The sequence below is a fragment of the Triturus cristatus genome, chromosome 4_2 (genome assembly GCF_964204655.1).
Source record: "Triturus cristatus chromosome 4_2, aTriCri1.1, whole genome shotgun sequence".
Taxonomy (NCBI): Eukaryota; Metazoa; Chordata; class Amphibia; order Caudata; family Salamandridae; genus Triturus; species Triturus cristatus.
Genome location: NC_140586.1, coordinates 44,975,053 through 44,990,935, shown reverse-complemented (window position 1 = coordinate 44,990,935; position 15,883 = coordinate 44,975,053). Strand labels below are relative to the sequence as shown.

The window sequence follows — 15,883 nt, the reverse complement described above, 5'->3', positions numbered from 1 at the left end:
ATAAGGCTGATATGGCTCTGGCGCAGTCGAAACAGCAGTGCTACAGCTCCTTCCTTGGAATTCCCATTCCCTAATTGCATTTTCCACAGCCCTTCCAGAAATGTACACACACTTTTCATGGAGGTAGAGGTAGAGCTGGTAGCCCTGGACTGGGCTTAGAGTGTGTGGTACTTCTGACTTAGGACTCTGAACATATTCTCTCCACTTTGGATGACCACTGGTTGTAATGTGATGGGCTTTCATATGTGTTCCCCTGCTACCTTCATTATGCATTAATGGGACCCTACTTTGGTTCTAACGTCTTTTACATATGCTCCCTTCAAATTGTACCGGAGGCTCTTGACTCTAAAAACTGTTTCTAATTTCCATTATTTCTTCTTGTTGCATTAGCAAGCTTCAGGCCTTGTCAGTACAATCTCTATTCACTACCTTTCCCCCTGACAAACTGGTACTTAGGAACCGTACATGCCTTCTTCTGAAAGTGCTGTCACTTTTTTTTCCTCTGGGGCAGTCTATCCTGCACTCTGCATTCTTTTTTCTACTGCATCCCTCTGAAGAGGAAGAGTGGCTGCACTTGTGGACTCCCAGCATGCCCTTAGTGTCTACTTTGCTAGTAATGTGAAGTGCCATGTTGATGATAAACTGCTTGCTAGGTTAAACAGTGCGAAGAAAGGGAAATCGGCTGAAAAACAAATCTTATCAAGATGGATTACTCTTTGCATCAAATTGTTATGCCTTGGCCAAAAAAGATTCTCATGAGAACCTGAGGACTCATTCCACCAGTACAAAACGCAACCACAGTTCAAGCTTGGGATTTTCCGGATTTGGACATTTGCCATGTAGCTATGTGGGCATCTGTCCATACTTTCTCCTGGCACTAGTGCATCGATTCTCAAGTCTGTAGGGAGGGTGGTTTATCCTGCTCGGTCCACCCTTCAATGCCCCACCTCCGGGTGCAGGGCCGTTGCTTTGGTACTGAATTTCAAGGTGATGAATTTGCAGTTAGAAGCGCATTGGTTGGTTACCCTATTTCTTGTGATAGTCTGTATAACCCCAGATTTCTCACCGCTGGCCTCCCTCCCCCTTCTGTAGAGTGGACTTTCAGGAGTAATAGGGAGCTAAGTTAGTTTTGCACACTGCCAGTAGAAACACAGGCTGGTCAGTTATGCTACACATCTGAGGTCATTGGAAGCAATAGGAGATAACTCATGTCAGAAGCTGGGGCGGTGGCTACATGGTACTCTGTGTTGTTCGAGGCATGTGGGCTGCTGAATTCATATCTGTGCATAGATCGCCGCCTAGTGTTGGGTCCGGATGTTTGCACGTTGTTGTCCTGGAAGAGTCTTCGAAGTATCCTTGGATAGGTGACTCCTCCCCTGGACTACAGTGCGCATGGGCATCCTCTCCATCCTCAGATTGTTTTTTTCCGCCATTGGGTTCGGATGTGCTTTCTTAGCTCAAGTTAGGAAAATATTTTGTCGAGGCCAAAAGGCCTTTAGTTTGCGTCGGTACTGTTTATCGATCGGGTTTCGATACAATCCTGTTAGTTTACTAACTTTCTGCACCGACTTTTTTCGCATTTACCTGTCCATCGACTACTTCGACGATGGAATCGAGGACGCCATTCAAAAGGTGTTCGGTATGCAATGCGAAGTACCCACACATCGACGTCCATCCGGTGTGCAACAAATGCCTTTCGCCGGACCACGACGAATCGACATGCATGGCCTGTGCCCGGTTCCGTTCCAAGAAGACTCTACGGAATCGACGAGCGGCGAGACTCGAGGCGCAGCACGCGGCACCGGCCCCAACAGACATCTTCGACGAGGCCGAAGACGTCGAGGAATTAGAAGTCTTGCCCTCCAGTCCCGTTTCCGAACACGAACCCGGATCGGACGAGGTAGACGAGTCACTCTTCCACAGAGGTGAAGACGACACCGAGGTAGGAGACGACGAGGAGGCCTTAGGGGCCGAAGAGAGTAGCTCCAATGATGAACAAGGCCTACCTGTTCAAACCGAAGAAACACCAGTGCCACAGCCTATGGCTCCGGTCGAGGGATCGCCTTCGGGCCTTACCCGAGACCCATCCCGCAGTTCTTCGGCCCCGCCCTCGGGCCCGGCCTCGGACGTTCAGCGGCAGCCATTACTGCATAAACAAGCTGGTTTCCCTACCACAAAACCGAAACCGAAAGCTGCTCCGGTTCCACCGAAACCGAAACTGAAAGTGGCGCTGGTCGGATCGAGGCCTTTGACGCCAGCGCAACGCGTCGGCACCGACCGCACCAAGAGAGACTTCGGTGCCGAAATTGAAGCGGGCGACGTTGGAGTCGACAAACGGAAAAAAGCCATCGGCACCGAAAAACCTGCTCGGCTACCGGCACCAACGACACCAAGGGCCGTACCGCCTGCTGTGTCTCGCATCGCTCCCTCGACGACACCTAAGCCTCACGTATCGAAGACTTCGACGGTGATCTCCGCACCTCGACTCGATGAACCGCCGGCGCCGAAAAAATCCACGGCCGCCTCTGCGAACCTGGCCGGTGCCAAAGCCTCCAAGGCGCCCCAAGTACGACCTGGTGCGACGCAAGGCAGCAAAACCACGGCTGTCCTCCAGGACACGTCGGGTTCCGGTTCCATCGGAGCTCCAGCAGCCTCTTCGGTGCCGGCCAACATTACCTTCGGCTTGCCTCCGTCGACAATCCCAAAAATGTTCCAACTCAGGACACGGGTCACCCAACCTACGGTCACACCTGCTGAGACGTCTCCGGCACGTATCATCGACGCCGACACTGGCAGGATGATTCTCCACGACCGAAGGATCACTTCGGAGCCGCCATTGGACCCTTTCAGGATCCCACTAAAAAGGAAGTTGCCTGTAGAATCGGAACCTCTCCTTTATGAACCCTTCCATTCATCCTACCAGGATCCACACCGGTTCTCCCCCACACGCTCCGATACGGATGCATTGGAGGACTACATGGATGACCAAGTCCCCTACCATGTAGACACGGACCCTGATGACCAGCAGGACCCTGATCAAACTTGGGGCGACCCTGCAGACCCCAGTGCACCTCTCGATGCACAGGACCAACAACTCTATGGGGCAAAAACATCTCCTACGGAGGATACTGCGGCGTTCAACGCTCTTATTGAACGTGCTGCAAATAACCATGGGGTACAGCTTCACTCGGATACCATCGAAGATGACTTTCTAATGGACACCTTTGCAGCCTCAGAAAGACATGTAAAGACTCTGCCAATGTTGAAGGGGGTCCTCAAACCAGCCAAGGACATTTTCAAGGAACCCACCAGGGCACGAGTGATAAACCCCAGGATTGATAAAAAATACAGATCAGCACCTGGGGATCCTACTTACATCAGAGGCCAATTACCACTCGACTCCATCGTCGTAGCGAATGCACGCAAGAGGGCACACTCGCAAACGACAGGTGACGCTCCTCCCCCGGACAAAGAGTCCAAGGTGTTAGAGACCTCTGGCAAGCGAGTTGCCGCCCAAGCTGCCAACATATGGCGCATAGCCAACACTCAAGCGCTCCTTGCTCGCTATGATAGAGCGCACTATGACACACTGGAGCAAATATTCCAACATCTCCCTGACCAGTTCAAGGAAGGCGCAGAAATGCTCATCAGAGAAGGACACCTACTCACGAACGCTTCCATCAAATGTGCACTAGATGCTGCAGACACGGCTGCCAGAGCCATAAACACAAGCGTCATGCTGCGACGACATGCCTGGCTACGGATCTCAGGATTCAAGCCTGAGGTACAAAACAATATACTGAACCAGCCCGTCAACCTATTATTTATTCGGGCCAGAGGTTGACACCACCCTCGAAAAGATAAAAAAGGACACGGACACTGCAAAGTCCATGGGCGCCCTACAAACTCAGTCCTTTCGGAGCGGCTCCTTTTGTCGCCCCGGAAACAAGGGAGCAGGTAGAGGACAGGGGTCACAACAAACATATAACAAAGGCAATACACAGACCACCTACGATAAAAACACCCGAGGTGGATATCGTGGCTCCAGTACAAAGGGCAGAGGACGTGGCTACGGCAGCACCAGGTCCTCCCCCAAGAACAAGCAGTGACGCCATCTCCCTTCCTCCCGACCACATAACACCTGTCGGGGGAAGGCTACAAAGGTTCCTGTCCACGTGGAACTCTATCACCACGGACAGGTGGGTCAAAGATATTGTAAAATACGGTTACTGTCTGGAGTTAACCTCCACTCCACCCACAATACCACCAAGAAGCCGTCCTATGTCCTCAGAGCACTTAACGCTCTTACAGCAAGAAGTGCAAAGTATGCTTCTAAAAGGCGCTATAGAGGTCGTACCCATCAACGAGCAGGGTACGGGAGTGTACTCCCTCTACTTCTTAATTCCAAAAAAGGACGGGTCGCTCAGACCTATATTAGACCTGAGACCCCTGAACCAGTACATTCTTTCAGAGCACTTTCACATGCTCACTCTACAGCAAGTCCTTCCGCTTCTCAAGCAGGGAGACTTCCTAGCCACACTGGACCTCAAGGATGCGTACTTTCACATACCCATCCACCCCTCACACAAAAAATACCTCAGGTTCACTGTTCAGGGGCAGCACTATCAGTTCAAAGTCCTTCCCTTCGGCGTGACAACAGCGCCCAGGGTTTTCACGAAGTGCCTAGCTACGGTGGCAGCACATCTACGGAGGCAGCATATACACGTCTACCCCTACCTAGACGACTGGCTCGTTCAAGCGAAGTCAGCCCAGCAATGTGCAAGCCACATGTCCCGCACCATTCACCTTCTTCACAGTCTGGGATTCTCACTAAATTATCCAAAGTCCCATCTCCAGCCCGCACACGTACAACAGTACCTAGGCGCGACCATAGACACTCTGGCGGCCACAGCTCAGCCAAATTTAGTGAGGATCAACAGCATACAACTGCTGATCTCCCAAGTTCAAACCCAATCACTCACTTCCAGCGCGAGTGTTTATGAAGTTGATAGGCATGATGGCCTCCTGCATCTTCATAGTCCCGCACGCGAGATTACATATGCGCCCACTTCAGGAGTGCCTAGCACGTCAGTGGAATCAGGCTCAAGGACAGTTAAAGGACCTAGTGTTGGTGAGCGGTCGGGCATACAACTCTCTGCATTGGTGGAATCCACAAAACCTTTGCAAGGGCCGACCATTCCAAGAGCCTGTCCCACAGATAGTACTGACAGCGGACGCGTCTCTCCAGGGATGGGGAGCTCATGTACTCCACTACACAGTGCAGGGACTATGGACAACACAACAAAAGAAGTTGCACATCAACCTTCTGGAACTGATGGCAATCTTCCTAGCCATGAAGGCATTCAAAGTACATCTATGCAACAAGGTCGTGTTGATCCGGACGGACAACATGACCGCAATGTACTACATACAGAAACAGGGAGGAACACACTCTCCACAGTTGTCTCATCTGGCTCAGAGCATGTGGAAGTGGGCCATTCAAAGGAACATGTTCCTCATGGCGGAACACCTCCCTGGCAAGGACAACCAGATGGCGGATCTGCTCAGCAGACACAGCCACCAGATGCACGAGTGGGAGTTACACCCATCAGTACTCCAACCGTACTTCCAGCAGTGGGGTCATCCGGAGATAGACCTATTCGCGACAAGCGAAAACGCAAAATGCCAAAGCTTCGCCGCCAGATTCCCACATCCGCAGTCGCAGGGCAATGCGATATGGATGAACTGGTCCGGCAGATTTGCGTACGCTTTTCCCCCAGCGCCATTGATACCGCTAGTGGCCCGCAAACTCCGACAACACTCCCTGACACTCGTCCTAGTTGCTCCCACGTGGGCACGCCAGCCGTGGTACACCACCTTCCTCGAACGTTCCGTGGTGCCGCATCAAAGGCTGCGGATCAAACCCGCGCATTTAACGCAGAACCATGGAGAGGTTCAGCACCCAGATCCGCAACAGCTGAACCTAGCGATCTGGCTCCTGAAGTCCTAGAGTTTGGCTATCTCAACCTGCCACCTGACTGTATGGACATCATCAAGGAGGCCAGGAGACCCACTACCAGGGCTTGCTATGCAGCCAAATGGAAAAGGTTCGTCATTTATTGCGGTAATAATGACATCAACCCGCTGGACGCATCCATCCAAAACATCATCTGTTACCTCTTACACCTATATCGATGCAATCTGGCGTACACCTCTATACGTGTCCATTTGACCGCAATCTCAGCCTATCTGCAAACCAGGCAGCACCTCTCTCTATTCAGAGTGCCTGCCATCAAAGCATTCTTGGAAGGACTCAAACGAGTCATTCCACCAAGCCACCCACCGGCTCCAATGTGGAACCTCAACTTGGTCCTCACACGCCTGATGGGTCCACCCTTTGAACCTCTACACTCATGCGAGATTCAATTCCTTACCTGGAAAGTGGCCTTCCTTGTAGCGATCACTTCCCTAAGAAGAGTTAGTGAACTCCAGGCACTAACCGTTCAAGAGCCATTTATACAGGTTCACACCAACAGGGTCGTACTACGTACCAACCCCAAATTCATGCCCAAAGTAATATCGCAGTTCCACATGAATCAGACTATTGAACTGCCAGTTTTCTTCCAAAACCCACAAACTGTTGCAGAAAGGGCACTACATACGCTAGATGTACGGAGGGCCCTCATGTACTACATCGATAGGACTAAACCCTTCAGGAAGACAAAACAACTGTTCGTTGCCTTTGCCCCACACCACAAAGGTAACGCCATCTCCAAAGCAGGGATAGCCAGATGGATAGTTAAGTGTATTCAAATCTGTTATCAAAAAGCAAAACGCACATTAACTATTCCACCACGAGCCCACTCAACACGTAAGTTGGGGGCTTCCATGGCCTTCCTAGGAAATATTCCCCTGCATGATATATGCAGAGCAGCCACATGGTCCACTACACACACATTTACAAAACACTATTGCGTAGATGTGCAGTCAAATCAGCAGGCAGCTGTAGGACAGGCTGTTCTCAAAACACTTTTTCAGACCGCTGCAGCTGGCACGGGTAGCCGCCGCCAATAGAGGGCACTGCTATGTATTCTATGCACAGATATGAATTCAGCAGCCCACATGCCTCGAACTGAATATGCTACTTACCAGTATGCATCTGTTCTTGGCATGTAGGGCTGCTGACATTCATATCGCCCTCCCTCCTCCCCGGCGCCTGTCGCAGCTGCAGCTCTCAGAATTACTGCAAGCATGGTCATCACTTTCTGTATCTACTCCATCACTGCCACAATGGCGAAAAACAATCTGAGGATGGAGAGGATGCCCATGCGCACTGTAGTCCAGGGGAGGAGTCACCTATCCAAGGATACTTCGAAGACTCTTCCAGGACAACAACGTGCAAACATCCGGACCCAACACTAGGCGGCGATCTATGCACAGATATGAATGTCAGCAGCCCTACATGCCAAGAACAGATGCATACTGGGAAGTAGCATATTCAATTCAGTACTACCCAAAGCTGTTTCATGAAATGAGATTGAAAGTCGAGCATAAATCAGCAAAGGCTACATACAAGTAGCTCCTGTTGATCAACTTTGTCTTCCAAAAGATATTACAAAAACAAAATACCTGATCGAGCGTGCAATTCATCCTAGATCTGAACCCTGCCTGTAGTGGAGACAAGATATCTTTCTCCATAATCCAATCCTGCAATTTGCTCAATAGCTGTCTGCAGAATACCTTTTGCAGGCTATCTATAAGACTAATAGGTCTATAATTATTTGGTGATTCCTGAGAGCCCTTTTTGAAGACTGGTATGATTTCTGCAGCGCTCCAGGATGGTGGTGATTCACAAAGTGAGTAATTTGTGGTTAGATCAAATATTCACTAGAAGGAGCTTTACCACATGTAGGTAACTTATTCTTCTCTTCTCCTTTGCCTTCTTTGTCACACTTTCATACAGGAGGCTTATCTACCTTTTTCTCATCTATCTCAATTGCTTTGCCCCCTCCAGCCAGTTGCTCAGCTCTCCTTATCCCACACTTTATTTTCCTTCTCACTTTTCCTTCTCGTCTGACCTATTGCTAAACCCCTTCCCTGAAAGCCCACTGTGTTCTTCTAGTTTGAGCCTATAGCAGAGCTCTTGAACATGTTATGTTTGCACCATATGTTGTAGAGACTCTGCAGTGCACTCTTCTGTCACCTCTGAAATTGGAATATTACCCTTTGTTTTCCTTAGAAGTATTTACTTTGTTTCTAATGTGCATGCAATTGATTATCATACAGCTGAAGCCCTCATTACACCAGGACACCAAATCCATCTTAAATATATTTTTTGCTCCATCCCTTTTGGAGCCGTTTGAGAGTTCTTTATCAAAAACTAGGTCTCTGAAACAATACACTTGACACCAGAGGCACCAATGCTGTTGTAGAGCAAAATTCATAATAGCATTTTTTTTACTTTTAATTTCTGTGACAGAAAACCCTAACGACAGGTCGTATGAGAATGTCTAATTTCAGGGGATGTCCTGGAATAAGCACCTTTTAAATTCTGCTTAGACTTTAATACTAGATTCCTTTGGCATGCCTTAGATGGTCTGCAATGATGCTTGCTGATAGATCATAACTCAAGCGTTCGATGTGTTATCATTTCTTTTACAGAAAGGTTATTTGGTACAACAGTGGGCACACTATGTTTTAATGACGCATCAGGACCCTACCACACCCACCCTGGGTGCCCAGGGTCTTAGACAATGAATTTGATGATGTTGAATTTTGGTGCTGAAGGGTAAGACTTTGACCCGTTCAGCAACATAAATGTCGACAAAGTGGAGCAGAGCTAATTCCCTACACTTGAATAAGACTCTAAATTCGGAGAGCACAAATTTCCAGAGCACCAAAATAGACCTACTCCACCCAAGGCAAAGAATACACGTAGAACAGATAAGGTTCGCTCCATACCTACCTGCATAGACAAAAAGGACAGACTTCAGGAGGAATGGACACAAAAGGAGCTTTGCTGAACGACAAGGAACAGCCTTGAAAGAAGAAACAAGTGAATCAGAAGCCTGGCTCCGAAAAGGGGATCATCATGGAAAAATCACCTCACCAAGCCACTGAAGAAGTTAAACCCTGAAAAGAGCCACAGAAAAATCTGCCAGAGTCTGTGTCCAACTATACTTCAGCATAGAATTTTGTTTCAACCTTGAAACCAGGACTATGCTGAAAACAAACCTCTTTATATGATTCTGTCCTTTAGTGTGCAGCTTTCCACCATGGACCAACCATTAAAGTGGAAGAGCGAGATCATTCTTAATTGAAACTCCTTCTTGCATATAAGACAATTGATTTTCTCTTTATGTTGAGGACCATCCTAAAGATTATGCCAGATATCTTTAAAGACCCTATGAATGCTAGCAGGTCACACCCTGGGTGGAACTCCATTATAAAGATGCACTACAACATCCCACCCCCTAGAAGAGGGCTTGTATTGTCTGAATCTATGCTTGTGCACACTGTGCACAAAAGGCATTCATCCAGTGCATGGATTATTTTTCACTCGTGACAAAATCTTGCAAGTCACCACACAGAAATAGGGAGTTGCAGATAAATGTGCTAAAACTAAAGCCAATTTAGTTGACTATGAACGCTTTATAATGCTTTAAAAAATGAAGGTGGTTTTGAATCGCATGGACACATGAACACCATGTACTGCACTCAGTAGAAAAGAGGCACATATTTTCCTCAAATGCCATTGATAAGGCAAGCATTTTATATTTAGCAGCCGGCTGGCAGACAATCTGCTAGTGTGGACAAAGACCCTGTAGATCCTCCGAGCAGAACCGTCAGAAGACTCGGGAAACAGTAAATCAACACTGATACCATATGCATTTTGCAGAATGTGTGAAGCGACATAGAGCTCATGAGGGTGTGTCAAGCATGATTCTCATTTATGCTAGAGATATCCATCCATCTTGTAAACTTCCCCAACTGCATACTTCATCAGGGTCTGCTTCTCCATCCCAATCTCAATTCTCTCAATTTGGAACTGACCTCTTCGAATTATTTGATTTGCAGCTTCCCTAAGAAGGCATACTTGTTCTCAGTGAAGTATGTTTCTCCACTAATAGTGCTTGTTATGTAGCAGAGTTGAAGTTTCTGCAGAACTGTGCTTTTGTGCATCAGGATCTGTTTATGGTGTCGGTCAAAGCCATTTTTTCTAATTGTATAAAGGTCAACTTGGGTTATGCATCCATAAGAGCACATGCGTGGCAGTGCTTTCTTACCTACAGAACAGACTACACCGATCTATTTTGAGAATTCCCGTCATTGAGGTTTTTGTGGAGTGATTAAAAAGGATGATTCAACGCAGAGTTTCCCAGCATTTACTTGGAATGTAATTATAGCAATGACAGGATTAATGCTATTACCTTTTGAACCATTACATTCCTGCTAGTTACAACACCTCACATGGTTGTGTTTCCAGTGGTAAAAAACATTCTACTCACCAGTAGTGATCTTCGGTCCTTGTCCACTTAAGAGCTTTACTTGCGGGTACACATGGACTGGATACTTTTATCTACTCCCCCATATTTTCTACCCGAAGTTGTATCTCCTTTGCATATTAATTGAATTGCCTACATTTTGTACCAATCTACAGACTTTAGCAGAAAGATCTTTACACACACTGGATGTTAAATGAGCTTTTTTGTATTGCATTGATGGTACACATCCACATTGTAAAGCAAAACCACTTTTTCTAGCCGATTCCCCCACCACATTTAGGAAAAACAAATGCTGTTAGAGATTGCTTGGTGAATTGTTAAATATATCCGAATGTTAGATGCTAGAGCAAAAAACACACTTACAGCTACCTCAGGCATACACTCTACTTGTGGAATTGAGGCCACAATGGATTTTCTAGGAATGATTCCATTAGCTGACCTCTGCAAAGCTCCCACATGGTCATCAGTTCACAAAATACGACTGCGGACATACAGGCCAGGTTGGCCAGACTGTTCTTAAGACACTCTTCATTACTTTTTTTGCAATTCACCGCTTTAGGGGTAAAGGAAGTAGTGCTTTACAATCTAAGCACAGTATGTGATCTACGACAGTACATTCAGCAAATGGGAAACTTTACTTACCTGTAGCAATCTGTTTTTCAAATGGTAGTCTTGTAGGTTCGCATGCGATCCACCTGCCTCCCCAGATGCAAGAAAGTGGCCTTGTGTTCTTTAATCTCATACTGTTGCATGCATGATAGATTGTAGATCAGCAACAATTGCTGGAAATGCAATACTTTCCTTTCCTTTAGCAATCTGTTTGCAGATGGTAGTCTTGTAGATTTGCACACGATCCACCAACCTGCCTACCTGCAAGAAAGGAGTCCAGTGTCCTTTAATAGAAACTTAATTACTAGTCTCACACATTTTTCTATTTAGGACACGTACACAGATTACCATTCTAATGATGAAGACAGTACATCATTTTAGGGGATTACTGTGTCCGGGGGCATTTTCAGTTTCAAGGACCTGAGCACAAGTCGTTCCGTGCACGCTCTAAATCAAAGCAAAGACATCAAAGAAGAAAAAATAACATTTTGAACCAAACACTAACTGCGAGTAGAGTGCATTGCTTGTGAGCTGTAACAATATAAACTACAAACCGATTGTTAAATGATTTGTGTTACAGTCACATTGAAATTAACCACTGTAAAATCTAAACTATTTTAAAATTCTCCATAAATTTTCAAGGTGTGAAGCTCTTTGAAGTGCTTTGTTTTACGCAAACATGCTATGCATGTTAATGTGTTTATTATAGAACTCGCTTCTCTGTTGACTGTGTGAAATTGGAAGCCCCCATCCATCCATGCAACCCCACATACTGTTATTTCTTCTGCTGCCACAGGATCACTGCTTGAACATAGTTTTGTGTTACACTGCAGTGCCCTCAGTTAGTACCCCCTTTCTTGTGGGTTTGGTGTGTTGTCTGGCCTGTAGGCTTTTTTTTGTGATATCCTTATTCATTACATTTTCTACACACTGCTTTGCCTACTTGCTTCAGTATTTCTTTATTTGCCTAGGTTTTCTGGATTTCACAATGTATGAACTCCACTCCCTTCAGGTTATTTCCTCAGTACTGTTGTTGGATGGTATACATGGAACTAGAATGAGAGGAATAGGTGTCTTGTGTGAAAAGATGAGTTTGAATATGATGCCTGTACAATGTCGAGGCTTCAAAAGCTGTGCATACTGGTTGGGTCGTGCTGTTCCATCCCCTGACTCGGGGACGAGAGACACTAAGAGGCCCTGGTGCCTCATTCAGACAACAAACCTCTTTCTAAAGAGAGAGAAGATAATTCATCAGGGTAAAGCCCTTCAGAGGAAATATGCAGATTTGTGTCTTGACACTGAGAACACTGTTGCCCTTTATTTCAGAAACTTGGGTGGCCAGAAAGATAATATAGACCAGATAATAGAGACTGAGATTATCCTGTCCTTGCTTGATTACGGAAATTCACTCTTATCGCGACCTTCATACTTATCATGCTCACCCTCTGCAGCTGGTGCATATTGCTTCAGCCAAGCCACTCTTCTGTGTGCGTCAGAGACCACAGTTCCCCTAAGCTGTAGAATACTTTGCCACTATGAATTTGGAAACCTGCAAACTACGTGGTCCCTAAGAATCCTCTACACGTCTCTCTTTTCATTGTATTAACTCCCCTTCTGGTGATCAGTTTGTGTAGCATAGGACCAAGAAACCAGTCATGGTTGTGTGCAGTAGGCAGTGTAATCCTTATGAGGAGTTTCAGCTCTTGGACACTGCTGTTCCCATCTCAGATACATGTGTAAAACCCACTACTCCCTCCAGCTGAGCAAACTGGCGAGTCACCACAACAACCATGCCACATCTGCAGCTGGTCATTCTTTGTGTCTCACATGCTGAGTTCATAGAAAACTCCCCTGACACAGTCACCCCAGATGTTACTTTGCAGTGGACCCAGGTACAAATGTGACCTTCTGTTAATTAGTTGAATAGTTGTTTGCTGTTGGCATTCATCTGTACAAGAGTTAGTGCAGTACATGTTCTGTTGGTTGATTAGCCGGTTATGACAATATTGAACTCATTAGGGCTCATTGTCGCATTTTGTTAATAATTTTCCTCCTGTAACTTCCATTGTTGTTTCTCGTTCGTATTGCACCGACTGGGCAGTCCTAAAATCGAACTGACAATTTAACTCTGTGTTAATATTTCAAGAGGACTAGTGAAAAGGACTAGAATTCAGTAGAACTATGCAGCTTTTTGTAGCTTAGGGACACAAGACTAAGGCCTCCTCTTCATCATTTCTCATAACATTTTTAGGTAATCGGGACACTTTCCATCAGCCCCCAGAATAGGAGTTAAGGACTCTGGTTCTAATGCCAGGCCAGCCGTAGAGCTGTCTCAATCACACCTTGTGGCAGTCACTATTGTCACTCAGACAAGGAAAAGAAGGCCTAACATTTCAATGACCATTCAAAATTATATGAGTTGCAATACCAGTGCTCATCCTAGCCTGAAAGGTGGAGTTGCATTATGGACCTGCCCGATGTGTGTTGGTATAGGATTCCAAACCATGGTCTCAACTCAGTACACGTCTGCTTAAAAAATGTAATAATATTGGCATATAAAGTATACATAAAATGTAAAATTTAAAATGCTCTGTAAATTTAACATAATGTGAAATTGGAGGCTACAGATTAAGTTGACATCGTTGGCTTGATTCGTGGGAGCACAACAACCTGTAGTCTGGACAATTGGTGGTCTCATTTGAAACACCGGTAAGTTCCCACAAAAAAAAGAGCATTCCTTAGCATAAAAAAAGAACAAGTGGTTAGGCAAATTATTATTGTCTTTTAGAAATAAAACCACATTTTGAAAAGGGCAAACTTCCCATTAGAATTAAAATGTCTATTTTTGTATTTTTTTGTGAGTTAAATAAAACATTGTATAATTTGTGTGTTTTGTTTTGAGGTCCAAGTCATAGAAATTAGCCAGTGTCTGCTGATGCCAGGAGTGATGTCAGGGGGCAGGGTTTGGGAAGGCCCGTCAAAATATTAGGAACCAATTCTATAGGGTATTCCTAAAAAGGAGGGTACCCTCACTCACCTAGAGGCATGCTTCATCCTCAGGTACCTCCTCCCTTTGACCATTCTGTTGATATGTAGTGAGCTCCCTTGGGAGCTGTTAGCAGTGGGAGAGGTTTTTCTATAAAGAATAAAATGATTTAACCACTTTTCGCGCATTTTTAATTCTTGTGGTCCCATTCATGCAACCTGCAGCCACAGGGAGTCACATTAGATGAGAATATTCCACTACTCACTTTGGAGTTAAATTCATTTTACTCTATATTTCTCTTTACAATCAATCAATCAATCTTGTCTTTATTTCGGCATATTTGCCATAAAAGAAGAAAAAAAAAAAAGAAATAGATAAAATATAGGTACAATACAAAACATCAATTACAGAGACAGTCAATTCATTTCATAGGATTATAAAATTCTTTGAATAGTCCCATGTGACTATTTTCCTTTGGTATAATTCCCATCGCTCCTACCTCTTGTAAAAGGGTGCGTCACTCTATTTAAAACGCATATAAAAAATATCTAAAAAAGGTAAGACATCTAGAATTCATTGTTCCTATATTATGCAATCAACCATGAATATGTGGAATAAAACGACAAAAATTGGAACCATTAGAACCTGGTTAATCAGTCTAAAAATCAATTAATTAATTAGTATTATTAAAAAAAACATCATAGACTGAGCAGAAAGAGAGGTACATCTAAACTGAAGGCGACTCAATCGTTAGCAATTTCCTTCTCTTGGTCCACATTGCTAGCAGGAATTTTGCAACAGCGAATACAATTGGTCTATTCACATCAGTTTTAAGTATCCTATATGCCGGCAAACAACCTACAAACCCCAGGTTCCTACACAGTGGGACAAGCCAATATCTCCGGATATTGCGATAAGCCGGGCAGAAGAATAGAACGTGCAAGTCATTCTCTAGATTGCAGGAGCAGCCAGGGCATTTTAGAATGGAGTTGGTTGACCAACCACATGTGAATGCCCTTAGTGGTAATGTACTGTATCTCCATTGCAAGAACAATTTCCTGGCAAGCACGGGAAATATATCGTCCAGGAAAGGTTCTTGAAAATAAACACACTTGCTAGAGAGAAAAACATCTATTAGGGCACCCGCCTCTACTTTGAGTATGGTCTGCTCAAGCTTGCTCTCATAGAACAGTGTGGAAAGTTGGTTTTTAGAAATTGCAATGCAGTGCGTGGCAGGATCATCCCAAATGCCCGGCAGTCCTATCCGCCTGCTTTCGGACTTGACGTACATGAGCCAGGGTATCTTCTTGATCATTTGAGAGTCTAGAATCTCGATCAACTCCTGCCTATAATTGATTAGTTCTCGGATTACCCAAAGCCTTCTCCAGAATCTAATGGGTTTAATACCCAGTTCCTGGGCAATTGGTCGCAAGCCTAGGTCTAATCTCAGTGGGAGTAATGGAGTGCTAGGGGGAAGGGCCAGCATTTGTCTTAAAAACTTGTTTTCAGCTAGTGTGATTTTCGCATGGCAAGCGTGGCCCCATAATTCTCCCCCATACATTACTGCTCCCCTGGCTTGGGATTTATAGTTTTCAAGGGGTGGTCCAATCGGCCTAATGGTCGACTTGTTCGCGAGTTTCAAGATTCCCCCGGTCATCTGCACCAATCTTAGCTGAGACTTGATTTGCTGGGGATACCACGCCAAGTCCTCACCCAGGGTTACCCCTAGATAGTCAAAAGTGTGGACTCTCTCAAGTGTGGTAGAGCCTATGCAGGGATTTGG

General features: G+C 45.7%; 1 protein-coding gene across 1 annotated transcript in view; it reads left to right on the top strand.

Annotated features, from left to right (window-relative positions):
* The window catches only part of ADCY6 (adenylate cyclase 6), a 400,482-nt gene that overhangs the window by 242,422 nt on the left and 142,177 nt on the right, over positions 1–15,883 (top strand). The window lies entirely within an intron of this gene.